The sequence below is a fragment of the Cyclopterus lumpus genome, chromosome 3, assembly GCF_009769545.1.
Source record: "Cyclopterus lumpus isolate fCycLum1 chromosome 3, fCycLum1.pri, whole genome shotgun sequence".
Classification (NCBI taxonomy): Eukaryota; Metazoa; Chordata; class Actinopteri; order Perciformes; family Cyclopteridae; genus Cyclopterus; species Cyclopterus lumpus.
Genome location: NC_046968.1, coordinates 10,287,139 through 10,315,088, shown reverse-complemented (window position 1 = coordinate 10,315,088; position 27,950 = coordinate 10,287,139).

The window sequence follows — 27,950 nt, the reverse complement described above, 5'->3', positions numbered from 1 at the left end:
GGGCTTGTCCTGCAGGAGAGACAGGATCATTGTGAAAAGGTGTACAGTCCTCAACAATGTTGTATTTTTCCTCAGTATCCTTTTGAGCTCTTGGAATGGAATGGCGCTTTTCTAATCTTCCAAAGCGCTTTAACACTACATGCATCGTGTATTCATAGACTCATGGCAGGCTACCATGCAAGGTGTCAACTGACCATCAAGACAAACTAACATTCATACAACCTTCAAACACTGTAGGCACAGCTATGGTAGCAACTTGGGGTCTACACAATGACATGGACTAGCCGGAGAGCCAAGGATCAAACCGTTGATCCTCTGACTGAAGGACGACCCAGCTCTTTCACTGAGCCACAGTCGCCTCACTCTTAGCAGGCTCTTCTTCTCACCAATATCACTGATGTTCGGTAGATGGGTACCAATGATGATCTGGACAGTTTGAATCATCTGCTGTTGAGCCCTCCTGTTCGGGGCTGTGCACATATCATGCCAGTAGTGTTTCCAGTCAGGAGGCTTGCTAATGGCTCTTTGGTAAAATGTAACAACTTGTCAGCTGTGTTTTTCATCAAGATGGAGATGTTAGATGTCTGTTTGTCACGAAGATTCCCAGAAACTTGGTGATGAGGGTACAAGCTGGCTGGGAGGTTTTTTTTGGATAAACTGTTGAACCAGTTTCTCAAAACACTACATAAGAATGGGGCCATAGGGGGTAGTCATTTAAATTGGACATTGTAGAATTTTTAGGTACAGCGACAGCGGCTGTTTTAAAGCCGGAGGGTGCACTTTCTGTGATATGTTGAAAATGTCAGTGATAATATCAGTTCACTGGTTGGAACTTGTTCTACATACATGACCACTGATGTTATTACGTCTAGCAGCTTTATTCATATTCAGTCTCAGAGGGAGTCTTGTCACATCTGCTGTCGATACTGACAGTGGTCTTCTGGAGGTGGGGCTGACTTGACAGCTGACTCTTTGTTGAGCCTATCAAAGCACGTATAAAAGGTCTGTCTTCACACATGGTGGCGGGCACTCCTGCTTGTTGGTCTCTCTCTCCAGTCTTTCTTGATGCCGCTTTGCCTCCTTGATGCCAACTGGGGCGGCAGTGAAAAAGCTGTGAAGGTTGGCCCATGGGAGACAGCTATGGAAAAGTCTGAGCCCGCATGGAAATCTTTGAGTGAGAACGTCTTCATCGTCATGAAGCTAGAGTATCAGCAGGGAAAATCTGCAGCAGCGGACCATTGCTGGCTGAAGTGGGGACTTTAAAAAGGGTTGATCTGTCTCATTCTCATCATAGCAAAGCATCACATTGAAACAGCAGAAGTGGTCCCTTACCTTGCCCGTCATCAACCTAACTTACAATTTTAGAGATGAATTTATGGGAGTATCATTTACCACAGATTGTGGAAACATATTTACCATATACGACTGCAAACCCCTAGAGATCAAACAAAAGCAATGTGCATTGTGTCACCTGGATATACAGAGTTAGTTAAAGATATCCCAGCACAATCCAACTATCTATACTCTTATTTATAGATATTTTGAATAATGATAGATCAATTCAAACCAAATTAATAGAAAAGTGGAAATGCATGCTGTCTTTCACAATATGAAGCAGCATTATACAGTGATAAACCAACTGGTTATCTCTTCTATTTTTATCTCCATCCATCCATGTAGCCAGCGCAGCAGGCATGATTATTATTCTTACAAATTATTGTTATAATAATAATTATTATACACACAAGACAGAACGGTAGCAAAAATAGCACACAAGAATGGATCATTGTGGAAGACATTCTACAGGATTGTAGAATTACCTAAGACCTTGTAAGTGTTGATGCCTGAAGCTTTACAACCCCAGCTCCTCCAACTCTTCCATAGACTCATTGACTGTGACCTTCGGAAAGGCAGTTTCAGACCTACAAAGAGAGGCAAAGCCTTATTTAGTGGCCCAATCTAGCTGGGATGCAAAGGAGAATGTCAAGAATTGTGAGTCAACCCAATAACCATAAGCTTACAGCAAAGATACAGCCAGCTATTATTGCACCACCAGTTTAAGATAATGTACGTTGTACTTTGACGATTGCCTTTGTATTGTTTCAATGTAGCTCACCCACCAGCAAATGAGCGCCAAATGAGCACAAAATGAGCAGGGTACCTCCAAGTGCCAATTACACAAAGGGAATCCGGACATTGCTCATTTGCATATACCATTCACATTGAAACAATACAAAGCTGGTTGAAAGACATACAAGTTTCAGTGTGTACATTACTTCTCACAATGGGCAATTGTGCCATAATTAGAGGATCGCCGGTTCGGTCCCCGGCTTCGTTGCCGGTCTCTAGTCTATTTCGATGTGTCCTTGGTCAAGACACTTAACTCCAAGTTGCCTCCGTAGCTGTGCCTATGGTGTGTGAATGTTAGTTAGTCCAGATAAACAGGTGGCACCTTGCCTGGTAGCCACTGCCATTAGTGTGTGAATGATGACATGTAGTGTTAAAGCGCTTTGAATGGTTTGAAGACTAGGAAAGCACTGTACAAGTACAGATAATTTACCATGACAGAGTGTACCAGAGTTCTTTCTCTTATACTACATTTTCCATTTTGTTTAAAAGCAACCTGTGAAAAGTGACAGTTCAGTCCACTGGACGAACTAGCTAGGATTAAGAGTGGGAATTCCCATGTAGAGCTGATTGGTCAATGTGTTTGTTTAGAAATGATTATGTTTTGCTTTAGATAGTTCTAGAGACACATACTTGTTTTTGTATCTCAAATGGATATTATCTATAAGCCTACTATCTTGTAATGCAAGTTGTCTTGCTCTCTAGGCCAGGTTTTGCTTGGTAAAGAGAGTTTAGTATCAACAGGGCTCTTACTGGTTATATAAAGTAAACATTCAGACATGCTCAGACAGATACAATTTGATGTACTTCTTGTAGCTGTTATGTCTCCGAAGTATCTCCTCTTCAGCATGCCCGACTACCTACATTCCTTACTTGATTATATTAGCTTATTACTGTACATGTGTTGTGTGAGAGAGGTGTGAATCAGGTTTTTAGGGAAATGGTGTATTGGATTTATGATTGTAATCAGTTAAATGACTCATTGACACTGTCCATGCTCTTGGGGGGGTACGAAGATGTAGAACATGACTAAAAGAGAGGGGAATTCAATTTAGAGATGCAGGTTAAGGATTTGGTACTACTGAAATTAAAAAACTTAAAAAACTTAAAAAATATTAATATAAAAAAAATAGACTTTCTCTACTGAGAATGCTGTGACTTAAAGTATTCCAGGTGTGAAGTCATAAGGAATATCGAAATGCCAAGCCCATGTAGTGACAATTATTATGAAGGTTGAGGATAGAATTAAAAGGTATTTTTTTTTATTTAAACGTTATTTGGGCATAGACTAGAGAACTGTCAATAATTATATCAATATTACCTTTAAATAGTATATATTCTAGATAAACTGTTATAAATAGATGGTCAGGTTACCATGCCTGCTTGTGTGGTATACACACTGCAATTCCTTTTTATTGTGTTAGTTTCAGCCATTTCTTCAACATCGCTGCGCATCTGCTTAATTTAATCAAAATGTTGAGGTTGGGGGAGGGTGGAGGTTGGAGGGTAAATACGTGAATCACCATCCATATTGTGGCATATAGTGTTGCCAGATTGAGAGCAGTGTTAAACTGGTATCTCAGAATGACCTCTCCCATCTGTATTTGCATGAGTGCTTGTGGGATGGGGGCGCTGGAGCCGTGGTAAAGATTGTTCCGGTCAGTTAATTGATGCCGTCACAAGGAACATGTCAGAATAGTGTCATCTGTCGGAGACAGCTAATTAGATCACACTGAAGGTCTCTCTCTCTCTCTCTGTCTCTGTCTCTGTCTCTGTCTCTGTCTCTGTCTCTGTGGGTAATTTATTTTTCTCTTGCCTGCTTTAAAGCAACACCAGCCATGAAATAGATAAGACAGCAAAACAATTATGAATATATTTGCATTCTGCTTTTAATTAGAACTTTTATAATTGCGGGAGCTAACCTATTTTGTAGTGACAATTTCCAAAGTTAAATCAATTTGAACAAGCATGAAAGTGGAAGGGAAGAAACAGCCGTGCCTGAATAAATAAATGAAATACAGCCACTTGAGTTTTAATTATAAAAAGGCATCACCACGTGTCGTTGCATGAAATGAAAGTTGTTGAGAGATTGTTGCGATAACATGCCAGTGCCACATTCATGCAGTTTTGCTCTCCCTTGATAGTTCTTGGCCGTCTTGAAGGACCACTGTGTAATATATGCATGCGTTTCTGTTTGGATGGTTGCCGGCTGGTCTGTGTTTCAATACCTTCTTAGGAACATGTCACATGTTGTGAGTTGTGCAGGAACACTTAAAGTTCAACAGTCTCACTGCAGTTCATGAAATAGTAAAAACAAAAATGAAAAGCTGTGACTGTCGGAGGAGCGGCAGGAAAGTCCAAGATGTCTCCACAAATGGAGTTAAAACGTTGTAATCAGTTGGTCTTGTATTCAGCTGAAAAAGTTGGGTCTCCGATCTGCAGGGGATCCCACAACACCTGTATTTACCAAGCCCAAAGATATCTGTACAACCACTGCACTCATTAATTAACTGTTTAACTGTTATTGAATAATTTCCGCAAACCATTCCTTGCAAAAAAGTAAACAGCAGCTTTGCATATCTTTTAATTACAAAACCAATGGAAGCAGATAACCTCCTATAAGTTAACTGGTGGAAAAAAATGACTAATTAAAGAAAAATATGGAATTCTGAAAAATACTCACTATAAAACTGTACAAATCATCAAAAACACCTAGAAAACGTAGGAGCCTGCTACCGTTAAAAAACTGCTCACTTATACAATGTTATTGAAGTTGCAGAATAGGACCCAGTCAATTATTCAAATGACTGATCATTGTAATGAGACCTCTTCTTTTCTAAACAATGCCACCAAAAGAGGCAAATTACATTACAATTAAGAGTTAATTACTAATAATTAACAGTCTGGAAGCAAATCAAATTACACATAAAAGCACCAAATACCTTGTGTCGATCGGACGAAATATTTAGTTATTAGTATTATAATATGTTCTTTTGTGTGTTCTCACCTCCACAAACCCACCAGTTGTGTCAGACTGTGATGTGGCTCTGCTTTCACAAAGTCTTTTTTGGGATAAGACAAAAAAGATCATAATGATTTGATAATCCAACATGTGAAAATAATGCATTCGTCCTGGTCTTAAATGACTCTTAGGGGTATCAGAAACATAAGGGCTTTATACTGTATATTGATGGCCACTTAATGTCATTTGAGCAACTACAGAAAGCATATAATATCCCTTCCTTTACTTTCCTCGGGAATTTGCTAATCCGAGACTATTTAAGAAAAAGTAATTTTATCAATGATTTAACATGTAATCTGTGTCGTAAGAGGGCAATCTTTTACTTCTATAAAAAAATGTGAAAATAATCGTGGCTCAGGTGCGTATTTTGAGTGTAGGTATTAAAATTAAAATAAAGGTTTAAAAATGCAGTTTGCACCTGGATGATGCATCTCCTCAACACCCAAGTAAACAACCCTTGGTCCAGACCTTGGTGTGGATGTTCAGGTGGGAAAATGCCTTACGTAAAGTCACGGGGAGACATCTGCATTGCATGATTGCTAGCACTAGTTTGTTTGGGGAAGCTTCTACAAGCGCCTATTTGACACTGACAAATCGAGCAGTGTATCTACAGTGAAGGAATTACAGTGTTGAGAATCCTTTTATCTTTGTTTTGACTTTGTTTAGTTTGGTCAGATGGGCTTACTGCTAAATTAGTGCAACTTTATCGTCATTGTCATCGCAGCACCCTCAGACACCTTGAATAAAAAGGTGAAAGTGGCACGGCTGGCATTTTCCACGAGTTGTAAGATGCAACACGGCCCCTGACTGTGTGGGACCTGAGATAAAAACAGAATTTCCACAATTGGAAAGAGAGTTCAAATCTGATTTGGTCAACTAGGTCTGTAAAAGAACTCTGGAGGACGGGAGTGATGTCAGTCAACCATGGAGCTTTTTTGGAATGACAGGGGCTGTGACACTGAGGAAACGGTGTGTAACTGCCTCAAAGAAACTCATATTCCTAGTTATGGAATCGCAGCCAATCAGAGTTGAGGGGAAGAAAAAAAGGCCAAGGGAAATTATGGGCTGGGTTCTGGTCAGGACAAAACGGAGCATGCTCAGTATCCACAGCCACCGGCCAAGGGTACTTGATGTTTTCTATTGATTTTCAGTTACAGTTAATGTTGTTCTGTGGTATTACAAATATAAATACAGTTGAATGAACATAAATAGCACCTGGTTGTTCTTGGTTTGTTATTGTATAGGCATGTTCCCCTCAAACCGCACACTGTATATTCCTGTCATTAAACTGATAACGGAAAGTTCTTTTTTATTTTGTATAATGTTGCACCCTTAAAATGAACTGTCTGTCTCCGTTTTGCAACTTGTATTAAACTAATCCCACGGTTTAAAACAAGCACATGTCTTTCTAACTCTTCTCTTAAAGCCACAGCGCTCTCTTCCAAAGGGTCAATACAATCACTTTCTTCCCTTCACAGTTAGTACGTGTACAGGTAGGTAATGTTTTCAAACATTGGAATAATAAAATATGAATTAACTTAAACTCATGGTTAAAGTAAATTATTAGAAATGGACACACTGGTATTAAATCAGCAAGGCATATGAAATAACATGTTTCAGGGCGCTACAACAACCACACCTACGGTTAATCTCAACTACAAAGGCGATGTGCTAAACCATCTGAATTGAAATCATTCAACATTCAGCCTCTCCATCGATCCCTTTTAAACTGTGTCAAATGTGACTTTCCACACAATTTGTGATCCTATTTAATCTCTTATGGATTGCTTCAGCAATCCTTGCTTTAGTGTGAGCCCACTGAGGAGGGAATCGGCCTGGGCGATGGGAGGAGTTGCTTAAGTTACCCCTGAGAGTGACACCGGGGGGTGGGGGAGGCACTTGTAGACATCAATGTGTGGGGGAAGGGGAATGAAAGTAAGTGATTATGTTTAGTGTCTAATGGATTTTGAATGGATTGTAATCAAAGGCTGAACCCTTTTCATCAAACTACCTCCACTCTCTCAGGGGCAATTTGAAAAAGGGATGTTCTTCACACTTTCATGCAAATGAAAGATGGAATTGCTGTGAATTCCTTCTTTGGGTTTGTTCATCTCGGGTTCATGTTACCCGATACATGTAAAGAAGTGGCTGGACGTGCTCAAGTAATTAAAATCAAAAAAGAACATTGTGAGAACCATATGACGCAGGTGCTTAGAGGCAACGTTGTTTTTTTTTTTTTATAAATGAAGGGCCACACTTATATACCGCACTAAAGTCTTAGTTACATTTTTGCAATTTACCAGATACTTGAATTAACAACATTTCCTCATGTTAAAAGAAAAAGTATTCCAGCCTGCATTACATGTAACACCTATTTAAGGTTGCAAAGTAATTGTATATGAACATAACCTTATGAAAAACAGGGATTGTAAAGTACCTTGATCTGACAGATGTATATTAGCAAAGAAAACTATGATTTTCTGTTTTTGGTAAGTATATGGTTATCACCATATAACATTACATACTGTGTAGAAAGATGTTATCTTGTATGCCTACTTCTGGCATCAGCATCGTCTTAAACAATGTCACTTACTGATGACGGTTTTAACTGCTCTGAAGAATCTTCTGTTGTCCTTGGAGTTTGCACATACAAGTTTGTCCAAACAGTTTGGATGCACACTTTCCACTGTCTCCGCTTCCTCCAGGAATGTAGTGGGATTCATGAAAGTAGGGACGTATACAGGAGACCCACATTGAAACCTTTGAACTTTTGCAATTTTTTTTTTTTTTTTTTTTGCATCACAAACTACAAATGTACTGTTGGAAAACAAATACAACTTGTCACGTTTTTTTTTTTTTGTCTCTTATCTTCTTATGTCCTCTGTTTCCCTGCACTTCCTGTGATTCTCTATGCCCTGTCCCTGATTGTTTCCTCCTGTGTCTAACCACCTGCACCTTCTCTGTGTGCTTCCTGTGTATGTGCCTTCCCTGTGTCCCCTGATCATCCCTCATTCCCTTCCCCTGGTCCTCACGCCTGTTTTACCTGTTGCCCATTGGCTCATTAGTCCCTCACTACTTGGGTCCCCTCACTTGCCCTCTGCCAGATTGTCTTGTGTTAGTGTCAAACTCTCCAGCATACCCTTGTCCCACGCCTGATCTACCTGTTCTGACCTGGATTTTGCCAGAAACACCAGAAGATTACGTAGGTTGATTTCATGATTATATAATGGCTACTAAATGTAACTGATATTTAAACTAGAAAGAACTACATACACTACTAAGACATTACACTAAGGTGCACATAACAGCAAAGTTGTGGCGATGCAGTGCAGTCTGCTATATTAGATCATTTACTCTATGCGATCATGACTACATTTCCAATATGTCCATCTGATAAAGGTAGCCACTAATGATGATCCCTCTTCTCTAATCAAGCCTCTGCTCTCCTTGCTACTCCGAGCAGAATTAAGGGAATTAAGTTGTCATTCATGATGGCGGAGCCAATCAATTTCCAAGGGTCATTGGAGGACGGGAGAAGAGGACATGAAATGAGATGCCCTTTCAATAAGTAGTAACAGGGTTTGATGTCTTCCAAAGTCACAGGAGCATGCACACACAGGGGAACGGTTCACTTACACCAGTGATTTTATTAAAAATAAACAAAACAACTGAGGCTTTTGCCACTTTGTCAACAGCTCAGGACTTGAGGTTCAGAGCGCATGCTGCTGGCGTGTGTGTTTTTATATATATATATATATATAATGTGTGTGTATATGTATTTATTTATTGTCACTGTATAGTGACAAACCATCTATTCTGTGTCTGTTTTTTGGGGAGGAAGGCAGAGACAAAGGTGTCCATTACGTCACTATGCTTATGGAGTCGAGTGAGGCTCAAAATATAATCTTTTGGATTTCCACAACAAATAAGATTAGACGTCATCATAATAATAATAATAATAATAATAATAAATTCTCAGAGTAACCTCTTTCACGGTTTTTAACAAACTTTGTTTACCATGAAACAGCACCACAGATATAACTCTGAAAGCAGATGCTGAACCCGATAGGATAACATCTTCAAGGCAATCAAGGATCACTTCAGTAGCACAGTATGCCATGTGGGAAGAGATGGGATATTATATTACCCTCAAACTGTATCCTCAAAGTGCATCTTAAGTTGCCTTCCAATATTGTATCATTAGATCAAAGTATCAAACTTCACAACTTTCTTTTTAGAGCCATTGAAAATAAAATATAGTGTACATATTTTCCCACGTGGCCGGGCAGCAGGTGGTGGAGTGAGGAGGGACATCTTCTTTCAACCCTAGGGCCCGGGTTGAAACCTAAGCGATGACATGTGTTCATGCGGCCGAAGTGCCCTTGAACCAAAACACTGAATCTCTACCAACCTTCAGAGTATACACCTCTAGCTGACCAAGCAGTCTGACTTTCCTGTAGACAAGGGCAAGCGAAAAGAGAATTTCCATAAGGGGATCAATAGAGTATTGTGTAATTATTACACAGACCTTTGCCCTGCTTCTTGTTACCATGGGGAAAAGGAAAAGATCTAATCGGACAGAATCTTCTGTTTTAACCACGGTTGTGCAGCAAAGGAAATGCCTCAGGGCACTTGACAACACTCAAACTAATGTACTGTTTTTGGCAGGAAAAATAGCTACACAGACATATCAAAACAAGAAAAAACTCCAAGAGACCTACCTAGACCAATTGTTGTCTTTTTCAAGGGAGGATGGGGGATCTTGAGGGGGAGAGCCAAAAAAGTTCTCATCCCAACTCGTCACATACTCGCGCTCTGTCAGGAGCTCTTGGCGTTATTGTCTCTGCATTGGGTAACTATGACTCAACTTTTTAAACTTTAGGGTGTAATGGATCAGAACATGTACCCTTGTATATGATGTAATTCCCATTTCCAGTGATGTCTCAAGTTGTTGCAGACATTTTTGGGATTGTACCATTTGGACCACTTGAGAATTAACAAATCTTTTAAAAATACCACATAAGAACACAAAGCAATATAGAAAAATTGATTTTGTATCAAAACTTTAAACGTTTGGAGATTTCTGAAATAACTCTTTTTGGGCGTTTGAGTGTCCGTGAGTGGGACACTTCTTTTTTTTTTTTACAGCAGCTCCTCTCTGAAAGGCTTTAACCTAAATTAAATAGTTTTCATGTTTCTAAGCCTCATCTTATGCTACACTTTTATATCCTGATTATTTATGTCTAGATGTCTTAACAGAACCAAAGATCTTAGTCATCACACGCTTAGATATTAAGTTTTTACACCTACATGTTCAGTCAACCTGCCGAGGCAAGTGGACTTAAGGTGCTCCCTCTCCTCTGCTGTCCACCATCATCCTGCGTGATCTCGGGGTCATTTTTTACCAATGCTTGTCGTTTGACCCCCCCCCCATGTTAAGTAGCTGTCTAGATCTTGTTTTTTCCACTTAAGAAATTATGACAACTGAGATATATGTATTATCAACGGCTGAATTAGAGATTATCTTACATGCTTTTATCTCTTCTCGTATTGATTATTTCTTCTCAGTATGTCTGCGATTAACCGCTTGCAGGTAATCCAGATTACTGACACGGACACATAGATGGTCTCACCACATCACCCCCTTTCTCAGGTCCCTTCACTGGCTCCCTGTAGAGTGTAGAATTCACTTTAAAATCCTCACTGATTTACAGAGCACTGCACGGTCAGACTCCTGCACATGTGGCTGAACTACTTATTTACGAGCTCGTAGTCTCAGGTCAAACCTGTTACATCTTCTGTCCATCCCACAAACTCTCCTTAAGACTCGTGGTGACTGAGCATTTGGGGCAGTAGCACCAAACTTATGGAATGCTCTGCTTGCACCCGTATGCTTTGCTGATTCTCTGACGTCGTTTAAAAATCAACTAAAGACATACCTATTTACACTGGCGTTTGGGTAAAATTCATGCTCTATGGCTTGCTTTTTAATCTGTTTTTATTGTGTATTTTACTGTGCCTTCTTAAATACATGTCTTCTGTTAGAAACACATTGTAATCTATTGGTCACATTGTATTAATTCATTAAGTGCTCTATGAATACATTTGACTTACATCCTCTTTTAAAGTTTTAAAAATTGGTATAATTATGTGACGTCGCTACTATGGGGACTAAGATCATCACACATGAACCCAATTGGGCTCACTGGATGCACACGAGTTTCCACTAATACCCAATTTATGCACTTCCATGATTTTGGCAGAAATATTAAAATACACCATTTTTAGAATAGGCCTTAATAACTGCATTTTTTCCAAAAGGGTAGACTCGTGGTACCCATCAAACTGATTTTCATTCAGATATCTTGAGGTGAGAGGTAAAGGAAAAATGTAAATGCACATGTCAGTTGTTTTTTTTGTCTATTAATTAGCCTCCTTCCGTCAAACTAGCATGACATGGTTGGTACCAATGAATGCCTTACGTCTAGTTTCATATGATAAAAAGATGTTTGTGCTAGCATGCTTTAAAGCCTCTTTAAGACAGCAGCAATCCTGCAGGGTTCAGAGGGTGAAATCATTTTCAATACATGTGGTAAACACATTTATGCTCTATGATCTGAAACCTTTAAAAAACCATCTCTAAACACAATGAACATATGACATAATCACCTTTTTTAAAAAGCGTATGAGGCCAATTCCAACAACCTGCAGTTATGAAGCAACATTTTCTTTTCATATTTGGTTTCCACCAACGTCTGAGAATGTTCAAGAGCTCGTCGCTAACCTTGTCTGTCTGACATTTGATACAGGGCAGATCTTTTAGTTGTCTGCTGTTGCCTTCAAATGATGCTCATGTTACGGTTGAGAAAGCAGTAAAGTTGCGGTCAGTAAAAAAATAATAAATGTTAACAGTTCTGTAAAGCTTTTTAACGCCTGAGGGAAACAGAGAGTGATAACCCTTCCTCTGTGGGTTGTCATGACGAGCAACACCTTTCACATTACACAACATGAATTCAATTCACTGTTATAAGACTGTTGTATTGGAGCAGCTTTAAATTGTATGCTAACCAAATCCGTAATAACTAAAAACTAGTCAGTGTTTTTTAAACTGTGCTTTTTTCTCGCTATTTTGCTTTTCTTTTTTTATTCCCAAAGACATGTCAAAGCATTCTTGACAGGAACATGGAGTGGAGTACAATTATAATTGTTATAACTGACGAATAATACACTGACCCATCAAAATTCCCTGCAGTATGTGTATCTGGCTCTTGAGGAGGCAGACCAGTGGCAAACGCCTCTGGCGATGAGAGTTACTGAACCAAGATAAAAACTGTAGTTTGGGTGAGTAAAATTAGGTTCTAATGGGTCACTCTGCAGCATCACCTGAGGCCGCGTTGAAAATATCAAGGGAATGTCAGGATGTGAAGATGAGAGTGAGAGAGTGACACTTATTGTTATATCCAAAATGAAATGTCCTCGTTCCCTACAGCTCAGTTTCTCATGAGGACAATGGAGCAAAACTGTTGAGGGCGCTGCATGCATGCCTGTTCATTTGTATAATTGTCTTCCTACAGTAAATGCATCCCTGAAGGGTTGTTGTGAATTTGAAACCTCTGGGGTTGTCTCAGTCAGCGATAGTCTGACTGACAATCATACAACTCTTGGTGGTAGCGATTTAAAAAAGGGGAAACAAATGTAGTACTTTAGGAAATGGTCCACATGTGGAGATTTGTTTCATATTTACAAGTCCCTCAAACTGACTCCTTAGTTGTTGTTGTTTTTCTCCTCACCATTTAGCTCTCTGCCACCACTTTTTCTTGCTTAACGTCTTTTTCTTTCCTTCCTTCCTTCTTTCCTTCATTCCTTCCAAATGCAGGCTCAAGATGAACCAAAACGCTTCTAATTATTATCTTTTCCCACAGGAATAACTGGCTGCCAGGGGCTGGTAGAGTTCACTGAACCTACAAAGTGTACAGCTGTTATTTTTGACTGGTGTCCAAAAACAAAATTGGAGCTTCGGTAGAATGGGTGGAAATTCTCCCAGCTTAAAATGCTTGAAATGCAGAGGCTACATTACAAGTCGTTTCTTCAGGTGACAGACGGAAGCAGTAATCAACAACATATTATTAATTAGGTTTTAAGTGAGAACTATTCATGTTAATGCACAGAAACAGGAGGAGAGCTTAAATACACTAATATCAACACACACACTCCAGAAACAAAAGGACATTTTAGAAGCAGTTCCTGTTGTGATAAGTCCAGGTACACAGGAAAAAAGAGAGCTTTGACGCAATATCACACTCGCATTTAACAACCCATTTTCAGTTTTAGAAGCAGAAGTTGTTCGTCATATAAAGACAGGGAATTATCCAGCATTATTCCAATCCAGCAGAATTATTTTGAAGATTAATTTTTTTTCTTCTTTCTTCTGTTTGAAAATCACAGAAAATGGAGACAGTTATTTGCCATATCACTAACAACAAGCTGCTGCATCATTTCCACAGCTGGCCTTTGTTTGTAACAAAACACTGTTATGGGGAGCATACATGTAAAACATCCTAACTTGTATATCTGGCCTGATTCTGACATCTGTACACCTGGACAAAACAATCAAGTTCAGAAACTGTCCGACTACAGGCACAATGTTAGACTTCGGTGGGATGCAATAGCATGGCTGAGGTCTATTTCTTACCGTACCAAAACTTTAACGGGAACCGAGACAATTGCTACTGCAATCTGGGTGCCATATCAATTTTATAGCCAAACATGTGACGTTTTTTCCACACGGTAAGTGACAGTTGCAGCTCTGCGGTAGTCTTGTCACATCAGGTGGTGGATCACCATCTAGGGCTTTAGGCATGTAACAGAGCAGCAGCAATCACACAGAGTCTTAATGTTATTCATGTGTTCATTTACCTGAATTTGTTTTTTTTAAGAATGATAAGTAGTCTCTCCTATTCAATTTTTCATTTCAGTTAGTGACTTCAATCAAGGAAACTGACCTCCTGACACACTAAAATGGTACCTTCATGCATTATTGTATATGCACAGAGCATAGAAGCCAGATAATCTAATCTGATGTGCAACCTAAGCCAGAGGACATAAAATGCATGTCAAAAAGAGCCAGATATTAATTATTTCTGATTGAACAAAATAGTTCTCAAAACAGTATATTTTCAAATATCCATGTTGCAGGTGGGTTTTAAAAAAAGAATCGGGATGAGAAAACTATGAAAGATGAAGGTACGTGTCTCATGTCCAGTTACCATACCGGTCTACTCCGGGGCATATGCTTCAAAACCAGACCTGAAAGTTGTCTTGTGGATATTTGCCTCAAGGCAAATCTTACTTCCATACTGATGGCTATGGTATTGTATGTCCAAGTATATCAATACCTTAGACATCAATATTTAAGAGGTGTTTCAGTCTTCTCTCGGCTTCAACTACAGCAGAAGCAACAATGACAGTTGAGTCGACAAACCCAACATTGTCCTATAGAAACCACTATTCTTGACCGGCTAAAACTGACAATATATCAAAATGTAAAAAGAAAACATACTACGGCAACATTATTCCAGCAGGGGGATGAAATGTTCATAATTTAATAAATGCCCTCTATTGCTGAGACACTTATCTTCAATTCATTTGAGGAGAGAATTGGTATGAAAACCCTATTTCATCTGCACACCTGACAGCTATGACCTCTTCAGAAAGCTCACATTGCTCATGCTGCAATCTAACCTTTATGAGATGCCACTTTTCTTCTTCTGCTTATCACTATGACTGATGTGGACTGCTCACACCCATTTGCTGTCATTCATTTCATGCAACACTCAGTGTAAGAGCCACATGTGGTAATTAAATGTATTTACTCTATATGTACACTGAGTGGCGCTGTTATGGGGTCTTGTCCTCACCAATATAATCAATTAGATCATTATTGACATCAAGTGTTGGACCCCGGATAGGAAAAGGGTTTTGACCGCTTTCGGTGTAAAAGTCAGCTGCTTCCTTCGCAATGTTGACCAATATTATGTATACCACGGCGCAAAGGAATAAACCCATATTCATACAACATTGAACGTGTCGGTGGATCGAGTCTGCGATCGAGATGAACGCGGAGGTAATTGAGGTTGAAAGAACAGCGCGTCAGCCAGATCAATCTGGAGAAAACAACACCTCAGTAGCCTACGTAGTAAACTGGGCTCCTTTAACACTCAGTTTAAAACATATCCTTGCCAGTGAAAACACTTGTTCCATGTGTTTGTGCAAACTTGGTAGTGGCCTGAGACACTTTTTTTTGAAGTGTTCTAGGCATGCCTCAATGGGAGGAGACCTCGGGGTAGAGCAAGGGCACACTAAAGGGATTACATCTCCCATCTGGCGTGAAAGCACCTGGGCATCCCTGAAGTGTAGTTGCTTGGGAAAGGACAAATTGGCAGCAAAGGTTACCTGGCCACCACCAAGAAGCTGACCTGATGTGACTGCTACATGGATGATAGATGGACCAATGTGACCACCCCGCTCGTATAACTATGAAGGTGTTCTCGCTTACAGTAAGTTCAGTGTCTTATTACACTACCGGTTGTATTGTTGTGCAATATCTAACAACAAATGGAAGCAACCATCTCCCAAACGTTAAATAAACATCTTTGTTTAGTCACAATACAGTCAAATGGAGGAGTGTGGGAAACCAGATAATTAGAAACTCAATGTTACATTGAATTAGATTTTTTTTTCTCTGCTGGTTTCAGACACCAAATTGTTTTTGTTATTCTAACATGAATGCAGGATGAGCTCCACCCACATGTTACAAACAGGCTATTAAGGGTATTGGACAAAGGTGATTCTGTGTTGAATGATTTTAGTTTTAGTCATTACAGACTTTTCGCCTGATGCAACTAAACCAGTCTTAGGCAAATCACATAATTGCTGCACCACACATTGGAAATATCTTTCTCTGTTGTTTGCTGTAGGCAATGACACAGTCATGTCAGTGAAATTGCCACACTTTTCTCTAATGCTCCTGGGATTGTGCTGAAATATGCATCCCACTGAAAAATCATCTTAAAAATAGATGCATTATACGGCAGATGACACTTTGGATGAACTTTGAAAGATCAGTAACGGGGGAATTGGAATCTTCAAAGTTTACAGTGATTGATCATTTGACGGTTCACGTGACATTCAGTATATAATAAGAAGCATATCTAAGTGGCTATTACTTAATGCTAGTACATATATTAAGGTTAGAAACACTAGACTGTTTGTTGCTTTAAGGAGGAGTCACAGATTACGTATTGTCGCTCGAAGAATTAATCTTAAAATAATTATTCTGTCAATGACTAATGCTGAAATCCAATTTATGGGTGACAAAACGTGCCCTGTGTTTGCACTCATCCAAAGAATGTAAAGGGTTGGTAGACCAACAGGGGGAGAGAGAGAGGAGTGGGGAAGATGTTTATACCTTCACATGTGCACTCTACATAGAAGAGACACCACAGAAGGGTCTTTAAAGGACCATTTCTCTGAATTCCTGTGGTTAGCAAAAGTTCAAAAGAACCTCTTTTCCATATTGAGACCAGCAGTTGTACCAGCAGTAAAATCATAGTCAAGTATCTTTATGATGTGGATTTGTAATTTCTTTTATACAAACCCTGAAGTGCTGGTTCATATGATGACCCAGTTGCATTGAGGTAAACACCAGTTTATTCCAGGTATTCTTTTTTGGTGTTGTCTGAAATGGGTATTTAACTCCTTATGATTACCTAAATTCATAAAACTGTTGACAGCCTCCAGCCTTTTAAAAAGGTGAAAACCGACATTGTTTCACCTTATTCAAGGGGTGCAACATATTTCACAAGGTCCCATTGAAAAAATGTGTTGGATACTGAGCACACACAGCCTGAGGTTTTTTTTTCTTCTTTTTTTCCTGCATCCTACATTTTTTTCAGGTCGGGGGGGGTAGAGGGGAGGTATGGATATGAGAGGGTCTGTGCTGACCCTGACAGCAAAAGAACAGCCTTTAATAAGAGACATCTAACTCAGCGGGGAGTTTCTGTTTGATTTCATTGCTTGAGGCAAAGCTGTCTGAATATTACCCAAACTCCCCCTGTGCCTCGGCGGGAAGCTCCATCACACTGTCTTCATTCTTCATATTTTTATTGGTAGCAGGAGAACTGGGCTTGTGACGAAGCGTGGGTGTGTGCGCCTGTGTGCTCAAGTTGCGTGACTTGAAAGAGGTTGGGCTGAGAAGGTGTGTGTGTGTGTGTGTGTGTGTGTGTGTGTGTGTGTGTGTGTGTGTGTGTGATGAGCCCCTATATATATATATATATATATATATATATATATATATATATATATATATATATAGAAAGTGTAGTCCTGGCAACGGGGACGCTGGCGAAACTTAACGCCGCTCCGTCTAGGACTTAAAGGATTTTAAATTGTATTTAACAGTGTAGCCATTCTTCTGACTTAATTATTCTGCAAATAATTATTGGATTATTTTTTATTTTGTGATTGCCGTTGGCTCCTGCTCTCCACCACTGCGATCTGGTCAACTGGCGTTGGCTGGCTAGCCGGCAGTCTCTTGCTGGCCGGCGGCTGCCAACGAGCCAGCCGACTCCCTGCTGGATGCTCTCCACCGCTGCCGCCTGGACAATCCTGGACAACTGGCGTTGGCTGGCTAGCCGACAGTCTCTTGCTGGCTGGCCGACGGTCTCTTGCTGGCTGGCCGACGGTCTCTTGCTGGCCGGCGGCTGCCGCCGAGCCGGCCGACTCCATGCTGTTGCACTGAGGCTGGTCGCCTCTCAGCGGTCCTGGTGCTCCGGTAGTCCGGTCCGTGGTTGGCGATTGCATCCTCCCCGGCTGGCATGGTTCTGCAGTGTTCCACCTCGCAGCTCCTCGGGCTCAATGGCTTCTCTGCTCCTCCGTTCGTCTCGGCCATCGGGGTGCTCGGACTCCTTCGTCGGCCCCGTTGCATCCACAGAGCCTCCCGCGGAGGGTTTGTTTGCTCCTGGCCTGATCGCTCCATGCTTCTGGTCGGCCGAGCGCATCGCTGCAGCTCGTCATCACAACAACAGTCTCCAAGAGCGAGATGGTGGCAACGAAATTAGGAACTGTTACAGCTCCCCCACCACCCTCTACTCTTCCTGCTGACTCCACTCCCCAAAACCGGACTGGTACACTTCAAGATGTCGTCCTTTTATGCAGTTCTTTGGTTCCCCTATTTCAGTTTGTCTGTTCTGCTTTATTTTGTATTTGTCATTTTCTATTCCTCTATTGTGTTCATTGCCTATATGGCATGGTCTCCTTTGCCTCATGTATTTTCTGAAATGTTTACTTGTATTGATGTTATGTTTTTAACTTGCTTCTATGTAGAGCACTTTGTAAACCCTGTTTTTAAAGGTGCTCTATAAATAAATGTATTAAATTATTAAATTAAATATGTGTGCAAGTGGTAGGATGTCTTTCTCACGACGAAGCTGACTGAGTGGTCAAAATACAAACATCTTTTCAGCTGTCCTTTGACCACAGAGGTCAGAGATCTGAGCATAGCAGGATGGCCAGCCAACACCTTGGAAACAACACTGCTCATTTGTATCAAACTCACCAGCCTCAATCGCCTCATCAATCGAGGCTGCAGCCCTGCAGATGCAAACACAAGCACTCAGAGATCCTATGCCCTTTCATGCAATACACATGACATTATTTCACTGGTATTTTAATTACATCCACAAACAGCTTTATGTCCATGTAGATATAATTCTAACATGACTTTGAAAGAGTTTCAAACAAGGTGTTTTGCCAGCGAAACTATTCAGAAACTCGTGAAAAATTGCATGCGTGCGTGCGCACACTCATTTTCTTTTCACACAGTGAGTGTTGAAGTCAATGCTCAGCCACTGCTCTTGCTGGCTGGAGCAGTGCTTTTATCTACAATGTGTATTGTCCAGAGGATTTATATTACACACAATTTAGACTTTACTAGAAGGTCCCTTCTTTTTCCGAAGCAACATTACCATGAAATTATGAATGAATATGGAACAAATTAGCAAAGCTTTTATCTGACCTCGCTTCATTCATAAATGAGTTTAAATGAATGCCCTGAAGATGCCATCATAGACATAGTGGATGCATGATCACAAACCTGCCTAAGATTGGGAATGTTTTTTTTTACTCAAATAAAGTAATTGAAAGCAAATACAAAATGTGATATAAACCACAGGATGAAGGGAGCCAACATTAAAATGCATACTTCACAATTCCACACAGGGCATAAAAATTACCGCAGGATATGGAAGGCCTGCTTGGCAATTTATTTGAAAACAATTAATAATTTGCAAATTTGCAGTACTATTCAGAGTGAAAAGGCCATAATAGTAACATTTAGTAACGTTTTTTTAAAACAACCAGAAACAGAAGTCCACACTTGGTTGGAGTAGCATGATAGTCAACTGTTAGGAATGTTATGTGTGTGAATTGTTGGATTGGGTGAAGTTTAAGTGTTTCCCTCTCTACTAGTGATTGATGAACTGGTATTTTTCAATAATTACCAGTAAATACTTATCACATACTGTCGCAGTTACTCAGCATATTGCAACATTAGGTCCTAGCAAGATTTTTTCAACAGAGCACATTAATTATTTGTGTAAAACAACTGGAAGGTGTAATCCTCTTCATGTCTCTGTCACGACTTGATGCTAGTCTGATACGAGAAGATGAACATGATGCTGCAGGATGTAGTTTAGAGGCTGCTTTCCAGTCCCTTTCCTATGAATACCAACCACTGGGTGTAGAGATTCCCTGAAGACCTTTGCATGTGTCTGATGTAGTTGTTTAATAATCTACGAGCATTATACAACAGAAGAACGTTAAGGAGATAAAGCACTTGCGTTTGTTATCGCTACAAGACAGAACATCACTTAGCCAGGGGACTGCCAATGAAGCGGAGGCACTGAAAGCAAAATTCATCTTTGCCTTGTGGTGATACCCAGACCGTATACTTAATGAGACTATGAAAAGGCTGCTCCCTTCTTTTTTTCATAAGCTTCTGTTCCCCCAACATTAACAGTTTTTTGATAACTGATAAATGATAACTGTGGTAAATTGTCTATATGATTGTTTTGCAGTAATATTGTGTGGTGTTGATGCAGATTGTAACCCTAGTTTTCTAAGCACAGGTGGAGCCTTCTACTGGACTCCATGGGTAATACTCTTCTCCAATTACGAGTGTGCTTAAAACATAGCTGGCCAATCAGGAGTAAAGTGCGAGCTGATGCACTTCCCAATAATGACATATTGTAGTGTTCTCGTGCAGTGTGTCGAAACTAGCTTCACTGTTTTTTTGTAATCACTATCTGGTAGCTTAGCTCACCACACTTTCCAAGTAGCTTGCTTAAAACTGCAAAAGGAACATGCGAGCATATAGCAGAAATTCAGCTACATTAGCAACCCAGCGCAGTTGTGTTTCTGGCCATTGATAAATGTGTGTCAAATATTCTGTCACCTTCACTATAACTGGTTTGGTCCACTAAGTCCTGAGAAGAAAAACATTGGATCTTTAAACTAGTTGCTTGAACGTTTTAAAGTATGTATTTCATCTCTCTGCTATGCTGTATGCAGTTAGAAGACACTTAATGTAATTTGAATCCTAAAAAAGGTTGTGTTTGGCTTGAGTGGTCGGTGTGACTCAAACAGTCTAATTCTAATGAGAGTTAAGGCAATACATGAAAACAAGCTAAGAGCTACATGCGAATGATAGTGCAGTTCTTGACTTTCCTCATCAGCAATTATGTTACACAGACATATTATATGCAATGTAGAAAAAAAACACTAATTGTAGCTTTACAAACAGCTACAGAAATGTCATTTGATACATGAATTAAAAAAGCAATGCAATACTCCATATTGTACTTGTTCCCCCAGTCTACAATGAAATATTTCTTTTGTTATCTACTATCAGCTACTATAAATTGAGTTAATACTAGGGGCTGCTCAAGGATCCTTCTTGACCATTTTACAATAAAAGTTTGAACCACAAGGCCACAGACTGCTTCTCGACCCAACTTACTTAACTACTAGTGCAATTTAAAGTTGAAACACCTTCTCTCTGTCTTGGTTTGCTCTTGTTAGAATGTGTCTGACCTTAGTTTAAGTATGTGGGTCTCAACAGCAAATAGTGCCTTTATTTGTTTTCTTTGCCTCTTTTGCTGAACTGCTTTTGAGGAGACCGACTGTTGTCTGTTTTGAGCTGGTCTGCTCTAATGAGAGCCTAGAATCAAGCTACACAAAGACAGGGTATCACAAGCCATTTGGTGCTGCAAGGTGGTTAACCCGAAGCCGGCAATCAATTTGCAACCAGCAAAGCAAGGATGGTTTCAGTTAGCTGCGTGATGGTGATGTCAAATGCCAGTACAAAAGAGTCTCGCACTGAAATATTAACGCACCTGTGTCAAAGTGTATGAGTGTAAAAAAAAAGGGTACTAAGCCGTATGGGTAATACATACATGCAACATATTATTAAAGATGAATACCTTTGTCCTCTTTGACTTGATCTATTAGGAAACACTGAATTAAATGGGACATCTTTTGTACTTTTATGCAGCATATTTTTTGGACTTTTCTATTACAATCTTACATGAATTATAGTTGAGCATAATTCTCACATAAGTTGATTCTGCCAGGAGTAAAAGGTCTCTCCCCTGTCTCTGTCTGACAAACACCTCTGTGTCAAAGCAGTCAATTTCACTTGAAGTAGAAATATTTAAAATTATAAATAGCCTCTTTTAACAAAGGTGGACTACAAAAAAAACACAAAAGCAGGAGCCATTTCAACTTGGTAATGCATCTTCAAAAAGCTGAACAAAATAATTGTTTCGGTCCTCATTAAAGAGACTAAGCTTTCTTGTCTCTCTTTTAAACTGTGACCGTGTTTAGCGGTTCTAATAAGACAAGTCTATTATAAGAAATAAAATAACAGAATAAATGTGGTTTTGTTGGTAACGTCACTGAAGAAGTTGTGTCAACAACACAATGATGAAACCGCTGCACAAACACGCTGAATGATTTAATCCGTACAATATAGACCTAGGTCTGGAAACAGAAACAGAAATATCCATCTTCTTCCAGATTTATTCTCCCTCTCACGCATCATTCGACACATGCATTCCTCATGTTTAAGCACTGGGTCTACCTTTTTAATTGAAAATGAAATGAGTGAATGCGGCATTGAAATGAGAATAATTGATATACTTGAAGAGCAGGCATACGCCTTAAATTAAATAAGATGGCAGATTATTGAGAGCTTAAATTCCACCTTGGCTTGGAGGTCTCCCAGTGGGGAATGGATCCACTTGACCTGGAAACATGTTGATGGGAGAAAAGAGCAGTGGCTAATAATGCCACAATAACCCCCATGATGATTTAAAAAGACATGCCAAGTCATAAGTATCAGACTGTATTAACACACAATTTCTCGTGCGAGAATAAAACTCTCCACGGACCATTTTCATATCTCACAGGAAGTTTCCTGTGATTGATATCAAATCCAAACCAAGTAAAACAAGTATGCAAGAGGCATTAGTATTGTGACATGCATGAGTATGTATGAAACAACATGAAATCAGAGTTTAATAGATGTAAAGGAAATATGTGTATGTTTTTATCTTTGCATGAAGACATTTTTAGTCTTAGTTTTATGTTTCTGAGATCTATGTCTAGTGTCTCTTGCTGTAACTGACACGCTCACTAGGCATCACCATTAAAAGGGCCACAGAACCAGCAGCAACATCACTCTTTACTATGAAATGGAGTCATCTGAGGAGTTTCCTGATAAGGATTTGATGAATGTTTTCAGTGCATAAAAGCTCACGTCCAAGGAAGTTATTTTTCCTATATGTGAATCATCTTCAATGCTCTGTCCTTTTTATTACTATTCAACCTGAATTATTTTTCTATCCAAAATGACTGATTGAAATTACTGATGTACATTGCCAGAATCCAATAAATGACCTTTTACAAGTAACACTAATCACATCTGGAGAGCGCTTCACACAAAACCTTTCACATAGCAATCATCTGCTCGACCCTCCAACACCATTCCTTTGTCACACACTGTAGATGTGGGAACAGGGTGCAGATGACATCTGTGTTTTTTGTGTGTAATGACTGAATGCTGAAGTCAATTTTCTCTAGGTCCCTGAGCTATTGTCCAACTTTACTTTTTTTAACTTTTTTTCACAAACACACAGGAAGAATAAGAATAACATTATTTTACTGTACGTCACTGACGTGACAAAGTTTAACAGCTGCCACCGTTTTAAAGCCATAACATGGCAAAATCCCTTCTTCCCGCTTCTTATTTCTTGTCTGCCACACTGACAGTTTTCATATACCATTTCAGAAAGTCACACAAAGACTCCACTGGCGCAATAAGATAAGTGTGTGTGTCTGTGTGTGTTTGTGTGCATGTGACAGCGAGAGAGGGATTTGTCCTCACGTCGGTCGTCTGTAGGGCCTGAGCAAACACAGATAAAGTCACATGTGAAGGATTCTCAAAAGCACATATTACCTCCCTACCACACTGCAACATGGCACAATGATCGGACAGAAAAGAAGTGGACAGGTGTAAATGTTACCCAGCAATGTGCCACGTTCAGGCCTAAAGTCGTTGACTTTCACTCCTATAAAATGCTTCTTATTGTACTAAATGATTCATACCACTTTTTCGGGGCGATCTGTAATGTAATCTGTACTCTAGAAAGGCTTGACTTGACACTGATGAAAGTAATACTTACATTTCAGCAGGAAAAGTTCCATTATACTTAGTAACCACTGATGGGATATAAGGGGGTTGTAAGATATCCACTGATAGATCACTCTATCACTAAATAAAAGAACATCAAGTAATTAATTCTAAATTATGGACTTTAAGATTCAGTGCAGAACGTAATCCAAGAATGCGTGACAGAAGTATAAGATCCAGATCAGTCACAAACATTTCAGACATTTCCTTTTCTGTTTTTAGTCAAGGGTCAATCAAATAAAGAATACATCATACATGTGTGTAATGGTCTGAGTTTTTGAAGCACTTTCTTTTGTATTAATAATGGTAAAGTGTCTTTTGGGGTAGACTGTCATGGATCTTGGCTAGAGCCCAGTGCAGACTGTCATGCAACACAATGCAGGTAGTGTTAGTAGAGTAAAGGCCGCAGGGCAGCCATGTTTTAATGTTTTTCCCAGGATGGTGAGGGCAATGAAGTGCGACTCAGCAGTGTGTGAGGGGAAAGATGTGGAGAATCAGCACAGTGAAAAATAAGTGCAGATTGGGAAATATGATACAAACTGGTACATACCAGCTAAATATCTATCATAAAGGATATTATATAGGGTTTCAATAATAATAATTGTCATTATCAATTGCGCCTTTGATCATTTATTATCACGTTAGACAAAGAAAAGCAACACATACTTACACAACTGAGCAGCCGAAACCTCTCAGCGTTTGGTATTTTTGTTTGAAAAATGGATCTAAAGGTCTAGTTAGTGGGATTTGACGGCATCTAGCGGGGAGGTTGCAGATCACAACCAACTGAAACTTCTCCCGTGGGCCAAACATGTAGGAGAACCACGGCGGTCGACAGGAAAAACAGGAAAATGCAAATGAACCAATGTAGAGCCCTTGACCCTGAATTGCTCCCTGTAGCTGCGTCTACGGTGTATGATTTAAGCTCTTTATTAATGTAATTTAATTAAAATAGATACATGGCTCATTCTAAGGAAACGCAACAATTGTTATTTTCAGGTGAATATACACTAAAGAAAACATACCTAAAGATATAATATTTATATATATAAATAGATCCCCCTAAATGCTACACACTGTTCCTTAAAACGCAGACTCAATAGTTGAAATTTCTGCAGATTATTGTTTGATAAATCTACTTACCAAATAAAAAACACCCAAACAGTGAATCGAAACTCAGAAATTGTGGGAGAGGACAGCTCCCCCTTAAAGGAAAGCCCGGGGGATTCCCTAACCAGGCCCCTGTGGGAAAGATGCCGAGCCCCTCGAAACAATGTCCAGTACTTCTCTGGCCTTCCCTTTAACCCTGTAAGACCCCTGGTTGTAATATTACAATGTCACTTTTATCTCTCCAAAAAACACATTTGCAAAAACGTTTTTTGGGGAAAGACCATATTTACATAGTCAATGGGTCCTATTGTCTTGCCTTGCAATGCTATTGGATCGTAAATGTGTATATAGGTCTGGCCATAAGGCCATGAACTCACTCTACCTGCAAACTTTCCTGGAAGCACATCTCCTTGTTTCATTCAACTGGATATATCAACATTGAAGTAAGTAAATTCCATGAAATATTTTTTTGGGTGATTGTTAGAATATGTAGTTCATGTAAATACTAAGTTATTGTGGAATTAATGCATCACATTAGATTTTCAGCTTGTTATGTCATTGTTGTAATTTTACAACGTTGGGTGAAAATGGTAGCTAAAATAGCATGTGCACCTTGCACACTACATGGAGACATTCCACTTCTTGGATGTTCAGATACAGGATAAATACTTACAGAAATATAATGTATTTGATGATTCACACTTTACAAATGGGTTATTTGTTATAATTTTAAGTTTAGACCAGATTTGACTAATTCTAAATGGGTTAGGGTAACCCTAACCCTATGTTATTTCTATGTTCGCAGTGAGATATAGTCAACTGTTTTTTTTATCTGGACTTTGTTGGTTTGCCCAAATATCTCCTTGTTACACAAGCCAGATAATGTTTGTAGAATGCTTTGGAGGATGGTTGTTCAGGGACAAGTGTAAATGTTTTTGAATGTGGGGTTGCATGTATGGTGCATTGTTCAGGGAGAGGTGTAAATGTTCTGGAATATGAGGATGTAAGAGTTCTGGGGGGGTTGTATTTTCCTTTTGTAAATGTAAGTAGAGAGCACATTAGGCTACCCAGACAGTATTGTGTGCCATCAGTGCAATGTATTGCCTGAATAGGATTCATTTGCATTGTAATTAGTTATACTTTCTCTAACTATTGTTTCCATTTCAGAATGCCACCAGCAAGGAGAGCTTTCTTCAGTGTCCAGGATGTCATTGAGTTTTCATTCTGTTTTGTATAACATTTTATCCAGTTTTTATCTTTTTTTACCATTTTCTTTTTATTCCAGTTTTTATCTTTTTTAAATAAATTATGATTCATAAAAATATGACTGTTGGGTGATTATTATTAATTAAATGTACTGTAGTGCTATGTAAGCAATACACACTCCAAATTAACCATTAGTTGTTTCGTGTATTTGTTCTGACAGTTTGAGAGCAAATGCTGAAATTCTGCTACCAACTAGGCCCAACATTGCAATATTACAACGTTTCCCTAAAAACTTACAAAAACATTTTTTTTAAATGAATCCTTCATTATCTGCATCAGAAGACTCTTACAACATCATCTGACTTTAAAAAAAAAAAGATTTAGATATTATTTCTATGCTTGGGTCTTACAGGGTTAAACTACTCTTGGGAGGCTCTGAACAAAGCCTGGCCACTCACAGACTGGATGCAGCCACCAGTGGGAGAGGTTGATTCTCTGGGGAAGGAGACAGATGTTCGTGCTATTAAAGATTCAAAAGGTATTCGTGTATGAGTGGATGGCTCAGGGAAATGTAAAAAATATGTGGAACTTACCGGTAGCTCTATGTGTCTATATATGCATCTATGATTAGTGTCTTTGGGGTGACGGCGGCTTTTGTTATCTTGCACAGAAAGATACAAAGGGAGAAGGAGAAAAAGTGTAATTGTGAGTTGTTATACCCTTTCTGCTGGAGAAGCTGCTCTCTAGTGAGAGGAAGAAGTTGATGATGATTCAAACACTGCGGAAGGACACAGAAAGCTTTCATAGGCGGACTGTACAGAAAGATAAAAGATCCTAAAGATCCTTCTTGTCGTGGGCGATTTAAACAAGCTATGTGGTTGCAGCGTTAAAAACAAACTTATTTGGGTACTTAGTGCCTCCTTACAGAAGCCCTGCAAAATTCTCTCTGCTGTCACAACATGTGTGTCTCTATCAGCGATGTGGTGAGGGATGCTTGGTTCAGCATAGATTCCAGGTAGGATATGGCTCCCTGTTGATATCTGAAGCCCCTCTTGTCATTTCCTCTCGACACTTGTTATCTGACACCACCTTTGCAGTCCGACAACTCTCAACTCCCAGCGCGCGCCCTCGTCGCAGGTTTGACGCAAAAACATTTTACACATTTGAACAAAACTGTGAAATACCTCCTGATGTTGCTCCTCTCAAATTGAATAGCTTAAATATTACGTATATTTGATTCCAAGGCACAGAAAGAGCCTCTGGAGGTTCGTCAGTGTGACAGACATAAATGGGACATCATTTGACTCCAGAAGAGACTTCATTTACGCATAAATGGTGTGTACAGGCTAATGCAAAGCAGAATTTAATTAAAAGTCTAATATCTCTATGTGCATAGCTACATTCAGGGACACCATTGCCACCTATGTTTTGTTTGATTTGTGATGTGTTTAAGATTTCTATTTTCATCTTTTGTTGCTGATTTGATAATACACTAAACGTGTCGGTAAAATGTAACAACAAGATTATAAAGGTGCATGAGTGGTGTGTTAGGAAAGGACGGCTGTTTGTTTGGCGACAGCCTGGGAGATTACAAAGTTATTTGTTTGCATTACTATGTTATATGTGATTATTGTGCTTTTCAACAAACCACCAATGCAAACCGTATGTCTGGTGTTT